Source organism: Pelecanus crispus, chromosome 1 (genome assembly GCF_030463565.1).
Source record: "Pelecanus crispus isolate bPelCri1 chromosome 1, bPelCri1.pri, whole genome shotgun sequence".
Lineage (NCBI taxonomy): Eukaryota > Metazoa > Chordata > Aves > Pelecaniformes > Pelecanidae > Pelecanus > Pelecanus crispus.
In genome coordinates, this window is record NC_134643.1 from 106648279 (window position 1) to 106673226 (window position 24948).

The following is a 24948-nucleotide window of genomic DNA, read 5'->3' on the forward strand; positions in this document are numbered from 1 at the left end:
ACAGGTCTGTGAACATACAAACACATTGTATGCAATTTCTGGCAATCACCTTTCTTAAAATGAATGGAAGCAGCAGTAGCATACTTCACATATGTGAATTACGTTAGACATAGCAATCAAGTCATTGTAACTTAAGGTAGCAGGTTCTAATTGGGAAATATTTGTAAGAAAACAAAGATGGCCTTTGGGATGAAACTGAAAGATGAGGTGTCAGAGAAAGAGCTCCATCCTGGCATATACTATAGTTTCTCCTCAAGGGTGGTAATTTGAAGTAATGAGTAGTCCTTGTTGAATGACCTTGTACATCTGCTGCACTGCCTATTCAATCTGTAACTCACTTTCCATCAATTGCACTTTTAGTACAATTAAATGTGCATCATAAAGCCCTAAAAATGAACAACACAATCTCTGCATATGTTCATAGCTATTTAGCCTGGGACTGGGAGGGTGGCAGAAGTCCATCTTAAACCTTCTGTTCATGCCAAAGTGCAATTTGTTGATTAAAAGATGCTAGCTGATAGAGCTGGAAGAGGATGGCAGGATTTGCTTAGTATGCACAGAAGCACACACAAAACAATTTGAGATTGGAATGCATGCTTGAGCCAACTTGCTGCTAAGAGGCCACCTGGACGGTGGCATGAAGAACAAACTGCCCTTTCCCTCCCCACCCCCACTGCCCCATCCTAGGCAATTTAAAATCCTTTACAGCATAGCATGAATAAAAATATGCTGCCATGTTGACGACAAAGAGACATGCCTGTTTTGTCAGAATAATGATATCAAAGTAAGAATATTTTGGACCGTTTTTGTTTTCACATGGGTTCTGGTAAAGCTGGAGTCTTTTTTTTATGCATATTTATGATTTCGTATATATTATAAAGAACTTAAATCCTCTCTAAGCAACAGTGAACAACATCATCCTGCAAGAGAATTTACGAGGATGGAGCGTCATGCCACAGAACTGTTTGGAAGGATTTCCCTGCGACTGCTGCGCAGAAATGTGGACAGACACTTTGCTGGCTGAGGTGCCATTCCTCCTGGAGGTGCTTCCGAGCTGACTGTCACCTGCCACCACCTTACCATCAGTGGCCTGCTGACAGCAGAGGAGCAAGCACCCATCTCCTCCTGGTCCCCTCTCACACTGCCCGTGCTTGGTACAGCCATGCCTTGGAAACAGGAAGACTGGTCTACATGGAGTCTTGCATGATCCAGGGAAAAAGTTGTGATAGCAACCTTCAGCTGTAGGGGAGAAAAACTCATTCCAATTTTGCACACAGCCCTACATTATTTAGATAATAGGCTGCTTTTTTTTTTTTTTTTTTGAACTACCACTGAACAGAGATGAAAGGCATGGATGTTGGTGATTCCCAAGTTATTCTTAACATTTTTAAAGTATTAAATTTAGGAATAATTTCAGCATTTTGCAGAGACAAATAAAGGAGCTGTGTGAATTTTCTCCACTGAAGTCTGTATCACAATCCCTCTATGTCCCTGCATTTTGGCTGCAGTTCATTGCTCAGAATCTGTTTTCAAAATTATTTAAATATGAAGTAGCTGATTATGATTGCATTAAGGCCAAATTCTGCTCTGTAACAATGGAGTCGCTCTATTTCATTTGCCTTTACACATTGAGATAATGTATTCTGGATCAGTGAGTAAACAAATGTAACTGAGTAAAATATTTCTGCTGATTGCAATGTACAGTGAAGAACTATATTAAAATTTCCTTTAAATTATCTTGCCTTTTTCTGTGTTTTAATATAGTTTGATATTTTTGAAACTGTTAATTTACAGGATGAATTTTTTTGTTGTTGATATTTGCTCAAAGCATAAAACCAAAATTTTTGTATCTATATACTTTTCTTCAATATGGTAGGAGAACATGACAATTTAATGTACTGAAGAAGGATCTATTTCAAACCATCTTTTGGAAGAATGGCTGTTAGGATAAATTGTCCACTTTTGTAACAAAAGTCTTAGAATCTCAGTATAATTGGGTGAGCTGCTGTGGAAAGATTAGTTTAAAGATCATATGCGTTTCCTTCTATAGGTAGCTTAAGGAAAGCTGACTCTATGGAGTCACTCTAAAAATGCAGCGTCTACTGTCGTTGTTCCAAATTCTAATTAGTTGCCTGTGACCTGATCTGCAAAGAAGCTGGGCGGCTATAAGTCCATCTGGATGCTGTGAGAGCTTAGAACATTTGGAAATCCTGGGTATATTACCAAATACATATATTTCAAAATTGGTAGTAATTTACATTCAGTCTTTAATTGTAACAGGTTATACCTTCGGTTGTAAGGCTCTACAGCTGCTATATAAACTTATAAAGCTTATATAAGCTTTGACTGTAATGAAGGGATCCTGGACCCAAGCCATTCTATTTGAAAGGCAGTTTCACCGTAATGTGCAGAGAGGCCGGTATCCAGCTGATTCTGGTTAGAGCAATGTTTCTGACACTGAGTTAGTCCAAAATAATCCCAACAGTAACCAGCACTCCTTCTGCATTATTTAGGATACAAATGGCCTCAGATCATTTCAAGTAATTTTATTAATGTTGTTACATATTCCACACGTTGGGATAGCCTGCTAGGAGTGAGAGGAAAACACAATTTATGTCTTCACTCTGGAAATCATCTATTCCTTTCCCTTCTGTTCTTTCATTCCTCATCTCTTGGATTCAAGCCTTTGAGAAAGAGACCTTTTCCTCCTACCCACACTTTTCTTGCTAGATCATAAATAATGGATCATAATTGAGCACTCTGAAGTACTTTTATTGGCTGCCAGTGTCATCTCCAGTATTTATCTTGTCTACACTTTACTTTAGTGCTTCCAAATGCAGTAAATCTAAGACTCGGGCCTGCTAACACTCTAATCTTTATGATCTCATTGACTAAGAATTCAGATGTACAATCCCAGTTTTTCCTTCTATCAAATCTTAAGAGCTTCCTTTTACCACATTGTAAATTGTGCAAGACTAGATTTGTTCTGTCTCAGGAATAAGATTCTTAGTTTAGTCTGATTTTGAAAATTCCCCTCACGCTTCAAATGTCTCATTTGCAGCGCTTGTGGTGAAGCCAACATGTGGAATTCTGGGATTAATTTGAATTCAGTAGGCTAGGTGTAATCAGCTGTCCCTGATCATTGTGGTGTATAAATTCTGTAGGATTTTAGTACATCATTTTGATCGGAGGGTTTTTTAATTCTTTAGAAACTGTACTCTGTCTGTGTCTCATGTATGTTCCAAAAAAGCCTGTGTGCTCCAGGATGAACCTATGTGTTGACTCGCATCCAAATCTTTTGTCATTCTGACATTTAAATATGTAAGCATATCATATAGGGAGAAAGCAGAAAACTTATAGATGTAAACATAACCAGGCTGGTTAAAGATTTTCCATTAAAATTATCATTACTGTTCATTTTTATCTATACATCTGTTTTTATTGGAAAGCTTTTGCTTTCCATTTAAGAAACAAAAGTTTGAAAGCTGAAGTTTGGTTGTCATCAGAGTTGTAATTTTCTCATGTCGCCCTCTTCTTCTGTCTCCATCAGACTGTGTCTCACATCAATCACAATTGCCTAATGTTCCAAGGATTACTTGCCTTCTTTACAACTAAAGGAGGAAGAGTGTGGTGCGTGTAGGAAATCTGATAAAGGAACAAAGTCATGACATGATGTCCTGGTTTCAGCTGGGATAGAGTTAGTTTTCTTCCTAGTAGCAGGCATAGTGCTGTGTTTTGGATTTAGTAGGAGAAGAATGTTGATAACACACTGATGGTTTAGTTGTTGCTGAGCAGTGCTTATGCTAGTCAAGGACTTTTCAGCTTCCCATGCTCTGCCAGGTGCACAAGAAAACTGGGAGGGGGCACAGCCAGGACAGCTGACCCAAACTGCCCAAAGGGCTATTCCATACCATATGACGTCATGCTCAGTATAGAAACTGGGGGGGGGGGCGGGAGTTGGCCGGGGGGCAGCGATTGCTGCTCAGGAACTGTCTGGGTGTCGATCAGTGGGTGGTGAGCAATTGCATTGTGCATCACTTGCTTTGTATATTATTATTATTAATAAGTCTTATGAGGAGCGGCTGAGGGAACTGGGGTTGTTTAGCCTGGAAAAGAGGAGGCTGAGGGGAGACCTTATCGCTCTCTACAACTACCTGAAAGGAGGCTGTAGTGAGGTGGGTGTTGGTCTCTTCTCCCAAGTAGCTAGCGATAGGACAAGAGGAAATGGGCTTAAGCTGCGCCAGGGGAGGTTTAGACTGGAAATTAGGAAAAATTTCTTTACGGAAAGGGTGGTCAGGCATTGGAACAGGCTGCCCAGAGGGGTGGTGGAGTCACCATCCCTGGAGGCGTTTAAAAAACGGGTAGATGTGGCACTTCGGGATATGGTTTAGTCTGGTCTACCCTTGATTAGTCTAGAGTGGGCTTGGTAGTGTAGGTTAATGGTTGGACTGGATGATCTTAAAGGTCTTTTCCAACCTAGATGATTCTATGATTCTATGATTCTATTCTATTATCATTATTATATTGTTATTATTACTACGACTATTTTACTTTATTTTATTTCAATTATTAAACTGTTCTTATCTCAACCCAGGAGTTTTCCTCACTCCTACTCTTCCGATTCTCTCCCCCATCCCATTGGGGTAGGGGGAGTGAGCGAGCAGCTGTGTGGTGCTTAGTTGCTGGCTGGGGTTAAACCATGACACATGATGCATCAGAATAGCAACTCGTATGAAACACTAAAGGTGTTCCCAAATTAAGACATTTAGGGTTATGGGCTGAGTTATATGACCTTTTTGTTCTTTTTACCCAAAGACTTAAATGGATAATTACAATAAAAACAAACTTTATTTTCTGCTGAGATTTTCTCTGGGTGCGAGAACACCCTTGTCTTCAGGGATGTTATGAGACAGAAAAGAACTAGGATGGCTTCTAGGTAGGAAACCTAAGGACAGAAGTATTTTCTGTGCCCTATTACTGGCCATTTTGACAGCATGCCATCTTTACACAGAGTACCCTTAGAAGGATCAAAATAAGCCACATGGAAAGAAAAATAACTAGAGTTTTGTGGCTAAATCAGTTCTATTTCCTTTGGTTGCTCACCTGGCTGATCCTACCAGCAGCGTATGTTTGTTCACAAGGTTAAGCCATAGAGTTTTGTATTGTAGATGGACAAGCCAAGATAAATAAGCACTGATTCTTATATGCGCTTATTTTTTAAGTAAGCAATGTCTAGTACAGTTGTTATATGACAGTAATAGACTCTGATCTATACCCATTTAAAAAAAAAAAAAAATATTCATTCACAGAAAAAAGTGTTTCAAGGACTAACTAATATGAGTTTCCACAAGTGTTAGGGATAGATACGCTTGTAATAAAAAATATCTTATGAAAATGAAAGCAAAGGTTGAAAAAAAAAAGTACTAGGGTGCTGCAAACAGAACTGAAAATACATTCTTAAAATTAACTACAAAAATGCTCTTTCTAAAAACCTGAATAGTTTTAATATTTTTTGTCAGAACTCTGTTTTTCATCTTCAGGTTTTTTCTTATATCACCATGGTTGCTTCACACCTCTTAAGTAACACATACAGACTTTCACAGTATGCAATGGACTTCCAAGTTCAGACCTTAACGTGTTCTCTGTCTAACAACTTTTCAGTAAATTGGTAAAACTTGTCTGAAGCCATCTGGCATATGTCTATATTCATACTGTTGTTTCTTACCACTGGATAAGAAAACTCAGTTTAAACTTCCAAAGAAGTTTTGTGTCTTCATTTTCCATTGCATGATAGCAGTGTAATCAGGAATAGAAAATGGGGGGGCAAGAGGGTTGTTTTGTTTTGGTTTTTTACATGCTGACTCATCTGTCCATTTGCAATAAATGTACATGTCAACATGACAACAAAAAATGTAATGCATTGTAAAGCCTATTTTTATGCATTTTTAAGTTCACATGCCAGGCAGACTTAAAAACAGTCCCCATAGAGCCTTGCTTTCTGGACAGTTTAGACAAAAAGTCAGTTCCTACATAGGTGATGCACTGGACTAGTGTGGGTACAGCATATAAATGGCTGTAGGCAGTGATGTATCAGTCAGTGATGCAGCTGACAGCCTGATGTGCTCTTGTCTCTCAGCCTGCAGATGCTTACCCACCTTAGCTGCAGCTAAAGTGATTGTAGGTGGCTTTCAGTGCACAGGACTCAAGCTCATGACTCTGATTCATTTGCAACATGCCTCAGCCACTTTGCATCCAGAACACAGATGAGGCAGCTTCTATCTCTACATGTTTTCAGTTTGATCAGTAGCCAAAATGTGCTTATTATTTTTTGACCTGTGGAAGGGGACTAAATACTCCTTATTTTATGTACTGCAGGATATAGACAGTGAACATTCAAGGTTTTATGATTTACATCCAGGCTAAATGTGCTATGCAAACTTTATTAAGTAATAAATCTTTTCACATTAGTTTTTCAACCCATTCCCATCTTTATTGAATTAAATGGCTGCTGTTTTTGTAGTGATGGTACTTAAGACAGTGCTAAGTTCTTTAAACAAGAGGGTCATGTTAAGGAATATAGCTCATACTTTAAAGAAAGTAATGGCTCAGCCACTCTGAGACTTATGAAAAAAAGATCAGTCCAGTGGTATATTAGTTTCAGCACCTACTTTGTGTGATTATAAAAATCCACAGGCAATGCAGATGTCTCTTGGATAACCCAGTCACACAGATGGGCTAATATTTCAGCTTACGTCTTTTTTGGTACAATGAACTCCCTGCAGGCATTCCATAAGTTTCATTGCAATTGTTCCCTCCATAGGATCTTTTCCTTCTTTGCTGCTGCAGTAGTCCTGATGTCTTGAAGTCTTTTCACTCCTGCATTTCCACTCACTCGATGCACATCCTGCAGCCTTCACTCATCCTCAGTCCCAGAACATGGATAGCAAATGGTACAGAGAGGACTCCTTCTGTTCTTGCCATCCCAGAGCAGTTTGTCCACTGATGAGTCTGCCCCAGGCCAGAGAAGCAAAACAAACCTCCCCCAGTGAGCCAGCCAAATGCATGTATAGAAATTCCCACATTTTGCTGGCCTGTCTGCCAAGCAGATTACCTTCTGATCAACTAGCTGGCTGTCCAAAGAGTGGATGTGCAGTGGTTTGCTAACTGCCTGACTATAGGGGTAGCATACACTGCCTCAGCCTCCAAATTAGCTGAAGAATTACTTTGTGTATTGTACATAGGATCAAGGGAAAGTGTGCTGCATTTTACGTTCACTTGGGTATCTCACTCCTCTGACTTCATGCGTGGTCAGCACTTTGCCAGTTTATGATAAACTGGCTCCCTCCTTACAAAACAGTTGCTGAATACATGCAGATGGAGTCCATGGTGAATGAATCTAGTGCATCTGAGGTATACCAGTGGTGCCACAGGTTCTGCAGATCCACTACAATATGCAAGAAGCAAGCAGTTTCTCCATGCATGTGCAGTAGATTCAGTGAGAAGACACCAGACATCACCATCACACACACACAGAGAAAGATCAACCCCCCCAAAAAACACAGTAAGACTCTTCATCAAGCTACTAAGTCCAAAAACAAGCCGGGCAGCAACCCTGCTCTGCTTATACATTCATTTTCTATTCCTGTGGATTATACAGAAGAGCAGCTGTATTGGATCACACCATTGGTCCATCTGGCCTCATATCCTCTCTCTGGCAGTAGCCAAAACCTGAAGATTAGAGATGAGTAAGAGAACAGAAAAAGTTTACAAGATGCATTCCCTGAGTACTCACCTAGCTTCTGACAAGTCATACTTTGGGGACTTCCTTGCCCAGTAGCAGTTTAATAATTTATTATTAAATGTATGTTAAAAAAGAATCTATAACATCCCTTGGCAAGGAATTCTGCAGCTTAATTTCACTTTTCATTAAGAATCACTTTCTTTCAACTTCAGTTGACACTGTCTAGTTTTTGTGCTGCGAGAAGCAATGATCGCTTCTTGCGTTCTCCATATCATTCATGATTTAACCTTCCATTGCACCCTTCTTTTCAGATTGGAAAGCCCAAATCTTTTCTGCAGTCTCTTGTGTGTAAGTCATTCCACAACTTTGATGTTGTAGCTAACTATTGTAGCTATTTTCTGAACCCTATCCTGTTCTAATATATCATTTTTGAGATGAGGGGACCAAAATTACACACAATATTCAAAATGTGTTTGAAATGTGGACCTATGCTGTGGCAATATGAAGTTCTGTTTTGTTCTCTTTTCCTTTCTTTGTAATCCCTACCATTTCATTTAATCTTTTTATTACAGTTGAGCACAGAGCTGGCATTTTCATTGATATATTTATTACAACTCCAAGATCTTGTTCCTGGGTGGGAATGGTCAGCTCAGAGCTCATTTTACGTATGAAATTAGGGTTTCTTTTCCCATGTGCATGACTCTCTTTCTGAATTTCATCTGCCATTTTATTATGTAGTCAGTCCATCTCATAAAGTCTTTCCATAGTTCTTCACAGTTAATCCTCCTTTTTTACTACCCTGATAAGTTTAGCAGACTTTCTCATCTCACCAGATCGTTCATGAGCATCTTAAATGGCACAGAATAAGCAAAATGTACAGCAGGAAGCTCCTGGTAAGCTTGTTCCACTGTAAACAAAAAGACCATTTATTCCTGTCCACTGTTTACTAACTTTATCCATTTATCTATCCACAGAAAGACATTCCTTCTTTTAAGAGACTTTGATGAGGGAAAGGCCCTTAAGAAATCCATGTAGTCTGTATTAAATGCATCCTCCTTAACCATATGTTTGTTGACACCTTCAAAGAACTCCAGTAGGTCATGAAGCATGCCTTTCCCTTAAAAAAAAACCATTTCTACTCATCTCTGGTAGATCCCAGGTATCTGAGAAGTCACTAACCCAAAAACCAAGCAGCTCCTTACTAGGCCTCACACAACTGCGAGGAGCAAGGATTGGAGCCTTAGAGCCAAGGTGGTGAGCAAGGGTTAGAGTTGAGGTCAAGGTACTCCACTTCCCGGGTGACCCAACCTCGGGCCACCCCCAGGGCCGGGAGGTTATAGCATCAGTGAGGGTTAACGGAGTCTAAAGCCCTGCAGGCTTTCCAGGCTGCCTGTCCGCAGAGGTGGGGGCATGGGAGGGTGCAGGACTCTGCCCCTGGGGCTCCACCCTGCTCTCCGGCAGGGCTGGAAGTCAGGCGGAGGATCGGGGAGCCGGGGCAGCCCCAGTGTGCTCAGCTTGGGGTGTCCTGCTCACACAAGAGATGCTGCTTCTCTCAGCAGCCTGCAGTGCAGATCTCAGAAGGGTTGTCCAATTTACCAAACTCCTGTGTGCATGCACAAGCAGTGCATTTGAGATCATGTCTCCAAAGATTATTAGGTTTCGGTCAGCTTCTTACATTGATGTACATGTGTCTTCAAACTCAAGGAATGACTTCCCACTTTTATCGTCTCACGTAAATAAAAACTTCAAGTACACTTTCTCTGAGATCTTTTTCTCTTACTTCATAAAAAAAGTCCTCCGTAAAACTAATTTCAAACAAGACCTGTGTTTATGCAGGGTTATATTTTTGGAGTCCAGTCATAAAAAATAATATTGAAAATGCAGGGAAATCTAATATAATTTCCTATTGTAAGGATACCTCAGATTTCATGTTCTCATATTCAGAAATTAGAAAGGTACATTTGCTTCTTTTTTAAAGCAGAAAATGGAAAAGATAGCAACATGACTTCTATTGAGATTTTTTTTTTCACAGTGCTGCTTTATTTGTAAATATGTGTTATTCATAGAGAAAAAAATACTGCATTCACTTATTACCTTAATGAGAGAAGAAGTTTAGATAGCTTGGTAACAACATACATATGAGAACTCTTTAAACTTGTGAATTGATTATGTAGAATAGGAATATGTTTCAGATACTGAGAACAGTGTATATATGACACTTGAAATAGAATTACTATAACTGAATATTTCAATTATGTATTTATCAAAACAACAACTGTGTTTACAAATGATTATTCTGGATCACAGACTGTCTACAAATCATTCTTATAGATATAAAATTTTCTTAATTATTTCATCAAGCTGTTTAAACATTGAAATATATCAACTATTGTCTTCCTTGCTAGTTCCAATTACTTGAGAATGCTAATAAATGTCTCCTATCAGCTATTTTGTATTACTTTTGTATTCAGGATCGTGTGCTTACAAAAACATCATGTAATAGTGATTACTGTTATCTTGGAATCTGCAGCACCATGCTTGTGTTTCTACCTATTTTAAAAGGAAGGAAGCCACATCTTTGAAATTGGTACATAGATGTTGTAACAGGATTATACCTGAATACCTGATGGGAGGTTCTGGTGCAAAAGATTGCATTATGAAATGTTTAATGCATCGTTTTAAAGATATTAGATGGTGATGCCAAAGATTATAGAATACAGTGGGGTTAGTGTGATTGTTATCTTAAAAAAACAGTCAGGTGGTTTTGTGAATGTGGATTAAAGGTGAGAAGTTTCTACTGGTTGAGGGAAGAGAATTCAATGTTTTACAGGCTTTTCCATATTTGTATATTTTTATGAGCAAAATTCATTGCTTTTATGTCAGTGCCATTATTTGTGTGTAGATATGCTCGTGTGGAAGACAGCTTAAAGATAAAATGCATGCACGAACATAGAGATAGACAGTATGTTTTAATTATACAATTTCACACATCATAGCTATATTCCTTCCACTGTTCTGTTGTGCAGCTCCACTGACCTCAGTGCTTGAGGGACAAATTAGGACCACACAGTACATGACATGCTTCCAGCTGAAGAGGTGCATTAGCAGAGACAAGGGTATGTTTGAGAAAGCACTCAGCAATTAGCAGGACCTAGGTGGGGGAAGAGCAACATTTGTCTTACTCATTCTGATCTCTGTGAAAAGAACCAGGAGACACCTTGCGTCTCAGCTGTCTTTCCAGTCTAGCCACTGAGAAGAGATGCAGAGCATGGACCAGACAGGCTGAGGACATAACACTTTTAAGATGTGCCATTTTATAATCTTCAGAAGAAATTAAATTGCTAAATTTTTCCTGTAGAATGGGGTTTTGTTGTGTTCTCTAGGGTCTTGTTTCACTGTTTGAAAAGTTAATGGTGCAGGATTTTTGGAGGAAGGGAAAGTCATCTTTCTCTGGGCAATCAGCACTAAAGGCAAAATCGCATACAGGTCCTCGGGGTGTGTTTCTGAGGCTGAGTTACTTGGTGGAGGACCACAGAAGGTGTATGGTGTTCAGTAGCTTTAGACATCTAAGCTGGGTGCTCTGCATCTCCATCTGGAGGCACCATCTGTCTGCACTATTTATACAGGGTCCTGATGCTCCTAACTTTAGATGTTCCCATTGAATTAGATGCCTGAAGTAGCTGAAAGTAGATGATCTGAATACCCTGGAGTAAATATAATGGGAACTGACCAGTAAGTGAGGACTGATAATAAACTCGAAGCTGTTACAGTCAGAAGAGTTCCTTCTCAGAGCAGCTGAATCCCTCTCTTGTCAGGCAGAGCCCATGAATTAATTATCAAACCAGCCTTTCTTCCTCAAGATTTCATGCACTCAGTCAAAGTGGAAGTTTTTGGAAGGGCATTTCAGGGGAAGATCAACTTGCATAACATGAGCAGTTGCAAACCCAATCACAATAATTCTGAGCATCCATGGCATGAGTAGTTAAGTCAACACCACAAATACCTTGTGATCATGACAATTAATGAAGCATCGAAAATTCTGATTTATGGCAGAGTTAACATGATGGCTCAGCAAATTAATGCCATTGATGTGGGTTCCTCAAAATGATAAGAAGTATATTTTAGGATGAAAAACTGCAATACATAGATAGCCCATTTGTTTTCATCAATTCTTTTCCATAAGGTTATCAGCACAGAATTATTCTGTGCAAGCAGAATAATATTTTTAGAAAACTATTTTAAAGTTACTTTGTATGATTTATTTTGTTGGTATTTTTAAACTGCTTTTTTGATCACATTTTACTAACCCTTATTTTCTGAGCAGTATATATAAAGAACTAGTAGATCTGGAGTGCACACATCTGAATTTGTCAGGACCCTTTCATAGCCATGCTAAGATAGTATCCTCTAGATGGCATTCAAGGAATTGCTACGTGTGGAGGATATTCTTTTTCCTATATCAAAGATTCCCTTAGTAGTTGCTGTGTTTTGGTGGTGGTTTTGCACAGGTTTCACCATGTGTTTGAGTACAGAGGGACTTGAGATGATTGCCTGTTGTAGAATACTGTAACATGAATGACAGAAACAGAGATTATTACCAATTCCTGAGACATGGATCTGAATTAGGGGATCTTACTGCTTGGTTTTGTTTGTTTGTTTGCTAAAGAACTTTAAAATATCCTGTGTGAACACACTGATTTCTCAAGCTTTCCAATCAAACTCCAGACTCACAATTGAATCACAAAACAAAGTGTGATATTGGGCAAAGAGAATTATTTAAAATACTTAAGGAGGATCTGAAATAGGAAGAGTTACTTAATGAGAAGAGTAAAAGAGGCTGAACAATATTTTGCTCATGAAAGAATTATTTTGTGGAGTATTCCAATGTACCAATATTGCTTGTAAGCAATAGTGCAATACCAATGTCTACCCTGATGGTGTTTAACACCCATATATACCTAAATCAGCTGTCAAACTGAAGGGTGTCTAAATTCTCATGTTCTGCTTTTGTGCATGCTCTGGATTACCTCTGTTTTGACAGCATTAAGGAGCTTGGACACGTAGCCTAATTTAACTCTAAATATCATTCTGAGGATCAGGCACTTAAAAGTTAGACCCTGAAGCACTCAGCTCCACATCACTAATGTACTGTGTGGATATGAGCCATTAGTTCTTACAAGCAACTACCTAAGCTGCATAGCTGGGTTGTTTTTCTCTCTAAAATTTCTGCAGTGCAGGGGACTATTTAGCGAAAGATAAAAGCTTATTCCAGAGGAGAGCTGTATGTAACAAACTTGCCTTTCTGCTTGGGACTGAGTTAAACAGAAGGCTCTCTAATCAGACAGTACTTCTGAATTTCAAAAGGTTAATCTAGTCCATTATTTTTTCTCTGACAACAAGCAACACGGGACATTGATGGAAGAAAATCAGGAAAGTATCAAATGATACTTCTCCTTATGTACTGTTCCGGCTCCCAACAGTGTTCAGTAGCATGTTAGTGAGCAAGGCATGTTTTCTCTGTTTCTTGCCTGAATGTCTGTCAACTTCCTAACTTTTTGGAGGCCACAGAATTTTTATGGTCCTCTCTCGAAAATGACCAGTGCAAACTCTGCATGTGTCAGCAGGTCACCTAGACTTTGTCCCTTGGACGAGAAGAGTCTGTGAAGACAACAGCAGTGCTCAGCTTCCCTCCTCAAACCTTCCTGTTTTTCCTTTCTGTAGGAAACACCTTTGTTGTGCTGGTTTGGCATAGAGATAGGAGATGAAGGATAGACTTGGAAAAAAACTACAAGGGCAGAGTTCAGCATGTAGAATGTTGAAGAACACAAAAGTTGGTTAAGACAGTGCCAAGAAAAAGAATAGAAATACCAAAGGGGCATAATGGAAGAGCTCTGAGAATTCAGAGGCTCTTGTTAAGAGGGTAGTCATCAGACAATTAATTTCTTGGAAGTAAAAGACAGGCTACTTAAGCTAAGTGATGCACTGATCTGGAAATGTGAATGCTCAAGTTTCTCTCTCACCTGGGTCTCTGTCAGGAGATTGTCTGTCAGTGCATGAGCATGGCTATATGTAATAAGTGTAAAACCACGAGCCTCAGGGCATGAGCTAACCAGTAGCTAATAGTTGAGGAAGCTTCCCTTTTGTAAGGTTACTCCATAATTGCCCAGGATTCCACAAACCTTCTTTTGAAACACCTTTTACTGCCCATCGTCTGATCTAATTTGCAGGCTGCTCTCTTTTCCTGGTGTTTTAATTTTTATACAAGTCAAAAAGATGAAAATGCTTTAGCTCCCAATGGTTCTTTACCTCTGGGGAGTTTTGTTTTTGTGAATAAAAGAGAGTCAATCTTCTTGAAAGAGAAAAACACAAAATAGGCATTTATTTTTCAAACGCATTTAATCTTAGTGTGACATGTTTTCAGAATATATGAGTACAATATTCCAAAACAAGCCACTGCCTCTTCTGAACCTCACATCCTAGACATAACAGAAGTTAGAGGTGAGAAAGACTATCCATCCATTCCACCTGGCTGCTCTTTGCTTTTAAGGTTGATTTGCCCTGATGCCTTCAAGTGTCATTGCTTCTATCCCTCACCTTGAGAGCCTATCCTCAGACTCAGAGGTGTGCACAGATCCCTGTGATATAACTAATAGAAGATGTAAATGGTCTCTCACTACAGAGTGTGTTCCCTGATATTTTGTCTGTGGTTTCTTAATAACTTGACCATGCTACTTATATTCTTTAATTCTCTCCTTCTGCTATTTGTAGAAGGCAGGAGAGAATTACTGCAACTTACCCTTGTAGACTGCTATTATTTGCACATAAGCAGTATGCATCATCTTTCCTAAACTCACCTCATGAGTCTCCTATTAATTGTTCTTTTCCAGTTCTTTATATCTTTCCATTGTATTTCCAACATAGCTCAATACTGTCTCAGTATCTTCTCCAAAGAGTTAATCAGGCTGTGCTAATGCAGATGTATCAGTTTCAGTATACAAGCTAACTGGCTAACTCAGATATGTCTATGCAACACTGTGATGGATCATATAGATACACCTAACTGAAAAAACCCACTTTATTTAGGATGTTGACATATCTAAAATTGTTCTTGCGTTGCTCTAAGATGTCACCTTTAAAGAAGATCCATGGCTGATTTTGTACTAAGCTTCTGTGCTAATAGTAGTGATGCATGTGTTGAACGCTGTGGCTGAAACTAGGGGATACATTTGATCAGCTGGCAGCCATCTCAAAGTTCAGCACCTAACCACACAGCTCCAGTGTGCAATCTGTGCCACCCTAAGATGGTGTCTATGAGAGGTATGATGAGTCACCCTTTGGAGTTGCCTGTCTCCCTCTAACTACAGAGGGAATCAAGACAACTTGCCAAAAAGAAAACCCAGTTTTTGAATTATCTGAATCAAATAAAATGAATTCTACCCTACTTGACTAGAAATTGAACACCTAACATATATTTGACAGCAACAGTGCTTTTCAGTGATTCATGTACATCAAGTACAATATAGTGACTTACTGGCCTTCTAGAAGTGTTTCTCATTGTCTGTATGCCAGAGTTTAAAAGGCAGTGTTTTTCTGTGCATAGGTCTACACATTAAAGATTTAAAAGATACTTGACCCTATGTGAAACAGAGATAGACCAAACCATAGCGTTTATTGTTATCTAATGATTCTTTGTAATGAACAGATGAGAGCAGCCCTTTGGAATCTTTTTAGCATTTATATAATATATAATATTGTCCTGGTTTCAGCTGGGTTAGAGTTAATTTTCTTCCTAGTAGCAGGCATAGTGCTGTGTTTTGGATTTAGTAGGAGAAGAATGCTGATAACACACTGATGGTTTAGTTGTTGCTGCGTACTGCTTATGCTGGTCAAGGACTTTTCAGCTTCCCATGCTCTGCCAGGTGCACAAGAAAACTGGGAGGGGCCACAGCCAGAAGAGTTGATCCAAACTGACCAAAGGGCTATTCCATACCATATGACGTCATGCTCAGTATATAAACCCGGGGGGGGGGGGTTGGCTGGGGAGCAGCGATTGCTGGTCGGGAACTGTCTGGGTATCGGTCAGCGGGTGGTGAGCAATTGCATTGTGCATCACTTGCTTTGTATATTAGTATTATTATTATATTGTTACTATTATCATTACTATTTTACTTTATTTCAATTATTAAGCTGTTCTTATCTCAGCCCAGGAGTGTTTCTCACTCTTACTCCTCCGATTCTCTCCCACATCCCACCGGGGCAGGGGGAGTGAGCGAGCGGCTGCGTGGTGCTTAGTGGCTGGCTGGGGCTAAACCACAACAAATATATAATATACATATATAACTATAATTATATATATAAAAATATATATTATATATAAAATATACAATATATAATATACAATATATAATATATATTTTGTTTGTAACAGCACTGGGAGAATTAGTTTATGAAGGCATATTTATTTACCATCACTATAATTTATAAAATGCTTTGTCAAAATCAACATTTGTGCGGAAATTGTTTGAAGATACACATTTTAAGTCAGTATCAGATATATCTCCACGCACTTACACATATTCACTCAAAATGTTGAAGCAGCATAGCTCTGACATTCTCTGCACATGCCAACAAACACAGCTTTTACAGAAGGTTCACAGAAGATGTTCAAATAAAATATTCATGATTTTCTTGCTAATAGAAAAACCTCTTTTAGACCTTTAAAGTTCTGTTTGACAGAAAATGACCTACAATCTGATGTAGTCTCATATTTTGATATGAACAAGAGCAGGAAAGATTTGCTGAAATGAGTGTACATTTTAGGTTTGTCTTTGTTACATAGCAGGATGAGTAGCAATTAATGGAGTGAAAAGATTGCAGATTTCCTAGTGCTTTTTAACCTGCTTATTTCATTTTCAAACTTCTGAGATCAATTTAGCAGCAGGAAGTTCTGCAGCGCAATTTGGTTCCAGTTGACCCTGGAGGGGTTGTTGCTGAATGAGACTTACTTACAGCTCTGTTTCCATAATGACACCTTGCTGCAATAAATGACGCCTTCTTAACCTCAAGTTGTATTTCCAATAAATTTATAGCAATTCCCAGGTTACACTAGGAGGCTGAAAACAAAGTTCTCCAGAGAAAAGTTTCACCACAGGTTGTCCCCACATCATAGGGCACCTAGCAGGTCTGGCACGGTATTTATAACTTACATAACACATTGGCTGGAACACATCTTTTTTCACACTGATTAACATCATTATAGTAATAATCTGAATCTGCTGATAAACCAATTTCTCCTACCTCCTTCTCTTCCAGCACAGGTTTCCTAAAAAGGAAATCCTATATGCCACTCTGCCTTCATTTTTAAGAGGAATCCTGCATGTCAGGAAGAGTTCTCCAGGAGACCACGCACACAAATTTCATAGAATCATAGAATCGTTTAGGTTGGAAAGGACCTTTAAGATCATCCAGTTCAACCATTAACCTAACATTACCAAGTCCACCACTAAACTAATTAAGGGTAGAATAGCAATTTCGTGTTTCCTGGTATGTGCCGCTGGCTGACAATCAGTGGCTTGCCACAATGTCTGAGTCAGGAGGAACAGTGAACAGTACAACACATAACATTTGAGCTTGTGAAAGCAGCAAATCTGCTCGTTAAGAACATAGTATTCTGTTACTTCTGCTGTAGATACCATAACAGGGTTTATAACCATCATAAAAGGTGATAGGAAGGGAAGAGATTTGCCTGAGTGGCCTCTTGCACCCTTCCCTGTGCCATCAAACAGTCTTTACTTGATCCAGAGCAAAATGCCTGGATGCCACATGACCATAGTGTTGTCTCCTGCCAAACAAGGACAGAGAAGCTCTGATTTTGGGAGAACTGGTCCCTCAGGAATCCCAGTGACCTATTAGGTCTTTAAGCCACTTATTATCTCCTCATGCTCCAGCAATAAAAGGCAATGGAAGGGAGCCAAGAATCTGCTTATTCTGATGCAAATCCCTTTGGTTGTCAGAGGGCATTGATTTGACATGATTTCCATTTATATGACAGGCAAACCTTTTCAGTTTTGCAGATTTTTTTTGTTTGCATGTGATTCCTGGAATCACACCCTTCCACTAAGCTTGTTTGAACTGAATTTATTCCACTTGCTTCAGAAATACAGAGCATATAAAATAACTCCTTGAAACATACATATATGTAAAATGTGTGATTTTTTTTAGCTACTGTTATTTAAAGAAACATGTTATTAAAATACTTTAAATTGTTCACTGTATTATAAATTATGCCAAATACCTCACAATACTTTTTTAACTTCGAGGGTTTTGCACATACACCTTGTCAGAGAGAACAGAACATCCACACAGGCTGACTGACAGCTGATAAGGCTTTATTTTATACAATTGCTTTTAAGGATCTTCTACTATAATTCATTTTGAAGAATCAGGGTCTGAGCAGGTCCTGTTAGAAGTGAGGATCTAGGAGTGCTTCTGTCTCAAGCTTGCAAAATAATGAATGGTAGCACATTCTGTAAATGAAAGAAAATCTGAAGTGTTGCAAAATCATATGGGTGAATAATTACTGTCTTCATGTATAAGATCAACAATAGATGAGACAGAAATTAAGCAGCAAGGAAGAAAGAATTGCATTATGGAACATAGTAGGAAAAAATGATGTTGAATCTACGTTTAGCCTGGAGGAAATTTGAGGGTTGCATCTATCATGACCTTTAGCCCACAACACTGTAGCAGAGTCCATTTTTTTGATAATGGTATTACGTTCATTTGGCTTCCATCCACCATTTCTGAGCAAGCAAAGAAAATCTGCAAGGGGAAAGAATTTAAAATGGAGGAAGAGATGATAATTATGTCTTTCTGGAGGCCTATTTTTCAGTAAATGAAGTGCTTCAAAAGAAGCATACTGTTATGTTGTCTTTTGAATGCAAACCTTTAGGGAACTAGTGTAAGAAAATAAAGTAAAAACATTATTTTTCACCCCAAACTTGTTAATTTGCTAGCTCTAATGCCTTGTCAGGAAAACTCCATGCTCAACTTTGAACTCCAAGGTTAGTGCCAGTAATAGTATCCCCTCCGAGCATTATAACTGTGAATTACCACTGAAGTGATTAAGAAGATAAGAGACTCTATTATGTGAAGAATCAAATATCTTATCCAGTCACTGTACTAATTGGAAGCAGCCTTGTATGGTAAGAAAAAGAATTCTTACTGAATTCAGCATAAACCCAGAGATGTTTCAGCCATGTGGACATCTTTAATATACAGAGAGATGGGTTATGAACTGGGTTTTTTTGTGAAAGTTTAATTTATGTTCATATTTCCATGATTTTTTCCATGTAAACCTGTGCTTATTTTTTAGTCTTATATAGACGCACACACACACGCACACACTTCTAACTTGAAAGTGCTCACATATTGGAAACAATGGAAGGTATTGACATTCACATTGTACATTAGGATAGCTCAGTCAAAAGATTAAAGAAAATCTCTAGAGCACAAGCAGAAAGAATATAAACATAGGTCTCCTGAATCCATATCACATTCCTCGCTCATAAAATAGTCTCTCTTCCTTTATCCTACGATAGCAACAGAAAGATTAGCAAGCAAACACAAAAGAAAAAAAAGGATGAAATGCATCTCTGCTGGAAGACTAATAATCATAGTGCAGGAATGAAGACTGCTGTAGATGATAGGCAGCACAACTACATCCTTATCTGTTGACCGATAATACATGTCACACATGGCGTTAGTAAAGAAGGCTGACGGCTTTTCGCCTCTTAGCTTCTCTGGTAAATCCTTCCTTGTTAAATAGCTCAAATGCTAATAATACTGGAGGCATTATCATTGATCAGGAAATATTTCATTACTTGCAGTTCTCTTACTGGAGTAAAATATCTCCCCTAAGAAAACATCTTTTTATTGCTTATTACGTTTCTTACAGACTTTCTAGAATCAGAAGTAAAATCAATATTTTTCTTACAGTGCCCTGAAATAACAGTTTTTCCAAGTGTGGGATCATGAATAAAATCTCAGACTTCATTTATTGCTATGTATAATATAAAATCATACTCAGTGTCCAATAGTATAGAAATTCTAATATAGTTACAGAACCTAGGGGGGAGAAAGACTGTCTAAATATAATAGCATTTTCTGGTATAGAAAAAGGTGCAGAGGTTGTTTTTACCATCCAGAAAAGCACTTGAAAATTGGACCTTTGTACATCTCTATAATTAACAATTATAAATACCATATATATATGGTTTGACAAAAACTTGACAGTGTTTTTTTTAAAGTATAGCTGTATTTATAAAGAGAAACACAAATCTAGACCACTTTTTCCTTTTCAATCTACTATTAGCAGTAGTTTACAAAAGAACTTTCTAGTATACAATTAAGCAAAAGGAGAAAACATTTGAAAGTAAATGTACTTATACCATATTCTGTTTAATTAATTTCCTAAAATCGTCACTGAATGGGTTTTGGACAATTAGATAACCATAGCTTTCATAGTGTTAAGCATAGTTTACTGTGTGATTTAATTCACGCCATTAACCTGTGATATAAGCTTGAAAAAGTCCTTTTCTCTTAATGAACAGGAAAACAGTCATCTTTTTTTTTCTGACCGACACAGACATGAAACCCAAGTCAACCTAAATTAGTCTTCACAGCACTGATATTTCTTCCACCCTCAACTGTCCTTCCCTTAATGAAAGAAATTGTTCCCCAATAAGAGGAATGCAGGCTCCCTGCAGGATGTTAAAGCAGGTTTCCTCCTCTAACTGTATCGTCTGAAACTAGGAGGGATCAATTAATGAGTTTTCAAAGAAAAGCAAGGTAGCTGAGTAGGCCTCAGTCACTATTTCCCCCATCTGCAGTTGAGAAGTGGCTGAGGTAGGAGAGAAAGAAGCAGGAGGGAGGGGGCTGGATTCACTCCTCTGCTGGGAAACCCCTACTCAGAAAACACGTGATAAAGCCCTCTGTTCTGGTGAGTATGGTCCTTCCTGTGCCTTGAAGTAGGCAGAGGTCTCCAGGAAAGAGTAACATGTAATTATACAATTCAGATTATTAGTAGTAATGGTAGAGGTATAGAAACGTCTAAATTAGACCACATTATGCTAAATGGCAGTATTTTACACATTGAGACCCACAGCCTTCTCATGATGATGGTGTCCAAATGAGTAAAGTTGCAGTCCCCAACACAACATGTGTACAGTTCAGATCACCCTTCCACTCCCTCCCCACCAAATTTGTATCTGCTGGCAATTCATTGGCCTTGGCCAAAACAGACACAGTGCATGGGGGAAGGAGGGAAGAGAACAATGGTGATGTAGCTGTTCTTGTTTGTTCAGTGGTAGATTTTTTAACAAGTGACTGTGCATACCTGGTAGGGCCTGTTCAGCCAGCTAGTAAAAGGCCGTTGAGCTGTCATGGTTTCTCTTCACCAAAAAAGATTTGAAATGAGGTATCAGAGGGGTAGAGTGCTCTATGTACAGACAGACATCAGGTGAGCTTTTGTCATCAGCTGCCATTGAGTCTGAAGCCTCTTCATAGTGAATGGGCACCATATCAAAGTTGCTCAGCCCTGGAGACCAGGGGAGAAATGCTGGAAATTCTTTGCCTGCTTTAAACAGTATGAAACAAGAAATAGGAAAATTAGAAAATGGAGGAAAAGAAAAAAGCTTCAGTAACACTACAGATCACCTATTTTGAAATCAGACAGTTACAGATAATGGAAGTCAACTTCAGAAGAAGAGAAAGTCTCTAGAGAAATCACACTGGAATCCAATCATCATTTAAAATACACATTTTCTGCCCATTGTGTAGCGTGTGAGAAAAGGGATTCTGAAAAAGAGAAGCCAAAGAGATTTAGAATAAAATAAGCTCACTCTGAATTAAGGAGTGAAATTTCATTATTCAATACAAATTTGAAAAGACAAAGAAACTTATCAGACTAAATTAAATGAGGAGCTCACAATATTGTAGATGACTCATCGCAATTCAAGAAATTTATAACAGTACAGAGGAAAACATAGAGAGCAGATGGTGCAAAGAATCCTCAGTACAAAACAGAGATCAGCACTGAGCTCAAGAGCCAGAAACCATCCTTCAGCCTAGTACCAATGGCAAGAAAATGCTGCCATTAAAGTGATTAAAAGCCATGCTGCGCTTCTAAGCATTTCTTTTTTTCAAATGGTTTCATTGGGTAACCAAATTAGAGCTCTCCTGCAGCTACTGGATTTGAAACAACTAATTAAAAGAACTTCCCATTGATTCATCATAGGAACATTAGAACAGTCTTTATAAATGGGCAAATAGGATTTACCTATTTTACAATTTTCCAGTTAAAAAGAGCTTTAATAATAAATGGATAAGATTTTTAGGGTCTAAATAACTTCTGCTCTAGTGAGCAACTGTTATAAGAAGCTGAAATTTTCCCATAGAAAGTATTCCTTTTAGTTAGTAGCACTTCATAACTAAAGAAATAGAACCTGAGCTAGCTGCAGCTTATAGTTACTTGGGTTTATTTGTCTCTTTCTTTGTACAATAAATTTGTGACTGGAATCTTTTTCCTAAAAGTTATTATTTCCTCTGAGATGTGAACAGATAACCTCTGTATGACAAATAGTAGGATCATTCTCCTTGGACATAGAAAAAATGGTTAATGGTGACTCTTTTGTGAGTTTTTGTTAAAAAGTACACTTTTTTTTTCCCTGGTACCCCAATACAAACACAAATATGCTTCTCATATTCACAGCCTTATGTACACACCTTCGCATTTTGATTTAGAAGATGCAGTGCTGGCATGGTGCTACAGGTGTGATGTGAGCCTTGCTGTTTGGGGTTTTCAGTTGTAAGTGCAGGTCAAGCTGGCTTAGGAGAGGGCTGAAATAATTTTCTTCTATTATTTTGCTACCAGTTTGTTTCCTAGGGAGAAGACATAGGCTACTTCTCATTCTGAACATTAAAGATGATCTTCTGTTGCGCCAGGACTGTGTTTTGACATGGGCTTGCTCAAATGGAAGAGTTACTGCGGTGATCTCAGGCTGAAAACATGCATAAATTACTGTATAAATTTGGAAATCAGAACCCAAAGAAAGATGCACCACATGTGGTACATATGAAAAGCTTATAAAGGTTTGGTCATAATTTGAAGTGTAATAGCAGTAATCTATCTTTAAAAAGCTTAGAAGGGCCAAGAATATAATTATATCCACGGTTTAACCTGGTGTTTTCTGTAAGCAAGCTCGATCATTTTGCAAGGATTTGGTTGTCTGACCAGTGAACCCTCAAACGCAGTGAGATGAAGCCGTGATGCGCTGGGGAAGGTGGCCCAGCCAATGTCCCTCACCCGTGAGCAGATGCACAGGGTGTAGCAGACGTATCTGAAAGGTTGCTATAGCTCCCTCAGACCCACCCATAAATCACAGCTCAATACCAGTGAATGACTCAAAACCAGCAAATGGTAAACAAATGTATATGAGCAGTTGACCTCATAGTCCCGTGATCAGTGTTTAGCAAATACAAATCCATGTTTGCTAGGTCCTGTTTTCCTTTAAATAGGCCTATCTTTGTTCCCTGCTTGGAGTAGCTGATTTTACCGCAGAGAAATACTGCAAGAGCTCAGCTTCACCCTCAATTTCAAGAGTAAAAATTTCATTTTAGCTGAGGGAGTCATTATACATACGTAGGGATAACATTTTGGCTCTGAACCTATGAATGCTTTTTATTTATTTGTATTTTGTTCTATTCAGTTACTTACATTATGCTGTTTAAGGACTTCCTGAAAAACAGGTTAATCCTTTATTCAGCATGGCAGGAATCCTTTTTTTCTCTCATTCTCTTGCATCAGACCTGTGGTTAAAATGGCGTAAGTACAGGTGTAGGACAGTTTCCTGTGTAAGCTCTGTTTTGTCCACTTAATACTTTTGGTAGGGTTTTTTCATTTAGTGTTACATGTTGGGTTGGGTTTTTTTTTCACATCAGAGAGGACTGGACTATTACACCACAGAATAGTTATCCATGGGGAAGATTGACAGTGGATGGAAGTTTATTTTCTCTCTCAGATAAACGCACTGTCACAGAGAAAGAGATTGTTAGGTGCATGTCTGTGTGTAGAGTTTCCTTTTTTTCAAAGGAAAACAACCGGGTTTGTTTTCTCTACTGTTTGTTTGCATTCTAGAATTTGTTTTTTGTTTTCGTGTCTTAAACTTCCTGAAATATTTACAGGAAAGAAAACTAAAGTGTGAAATTTTGTGACTAGAAGCAGATTCTTATTTCATTTTCCTAGGGAGACTCTTTCATTCAAAAGATAAAAACAGAACTCATAAAAATGTGTTATTTTTAGGAGACAGCTCCTTGGAAGCTTAGAAGAGGTTAAATAAGATTCATAATAGAGAGGAATGGGGGAGAGTGTGTAATAAACTGATATTTGTTAGCAGAAAGGCAAATGGCAAAAGCTGTGAACTACCAGAAGAACTTTTTTTTAATGGTAGCTGGTTTGTTCAGCTTATTCAGTTGTCTTCAAGACTGTTGAACAACATGACTGGTTTTGTTGTAACATTTGAGGAAGCTGCACATCAATACTATTAAAACAGCATTAGTGTCTGGAGAATATTAGACCTCCTTTGACATGCTTGACCAGAAAAATAAAATAAGCAAAGATCGTTTTCTAGAATACAATTTTTGCACCATTTGAAATTATTGCATTGATAACAGTGCAGCTTCTTTTCCGAAAGGGCAGAAAATCCAATTCTTAAAATTGGTTAACCCCATAGTGAGATAATTTGGCTCTTGGGTGCATCTACCCATGTTGGGCCCCTTCCAAAAGCTGCTGGAAGGAGTTCCTGCTTGCTGCGCTGCTGCAGACCTGCAGTGTCAATTACAGCAGGTAGGTTTGGGGGGCACCTTTGCCCCCCCGATTTGCCCATAACCCAATCCCTGCCACTGGCCTCCTCTAACAACCTGGCTCTTCTGTGCACGCAGCTACCTCACTGACGGGCTAAAATGCCCTTGCTGCTGCCAGCCCAGCTAGCAGAAACCGGATTCATTGTGTCTGTTTTAAGCTGTGCCCCTTTATTTTACCCCAAAGAGTAAACTGAATGTACATTTTACACAGTTGAATTATGCCATTTAATGCAGATTATCTTGAATGTAGAATTTACTGTCTCTGAAACAAGGTTCTGCTCTGGACA

At 38.7% G+C, this 24948-nt stretch overlaps 1 protein-coding gene across 3 annotated transcripts in view; it reads left to right on the top strand.

Moving 5' to 3' along the window:
* The window catches only part of EPHA6 (EPH receptor A6), a 536584-nt gene that overhangs the window by 351559 nt on the left and 160077 nt on the right, over window positions 1-24948 (top strand). The gene's annotated exons all lie outside the window — the stretch shown is intronic.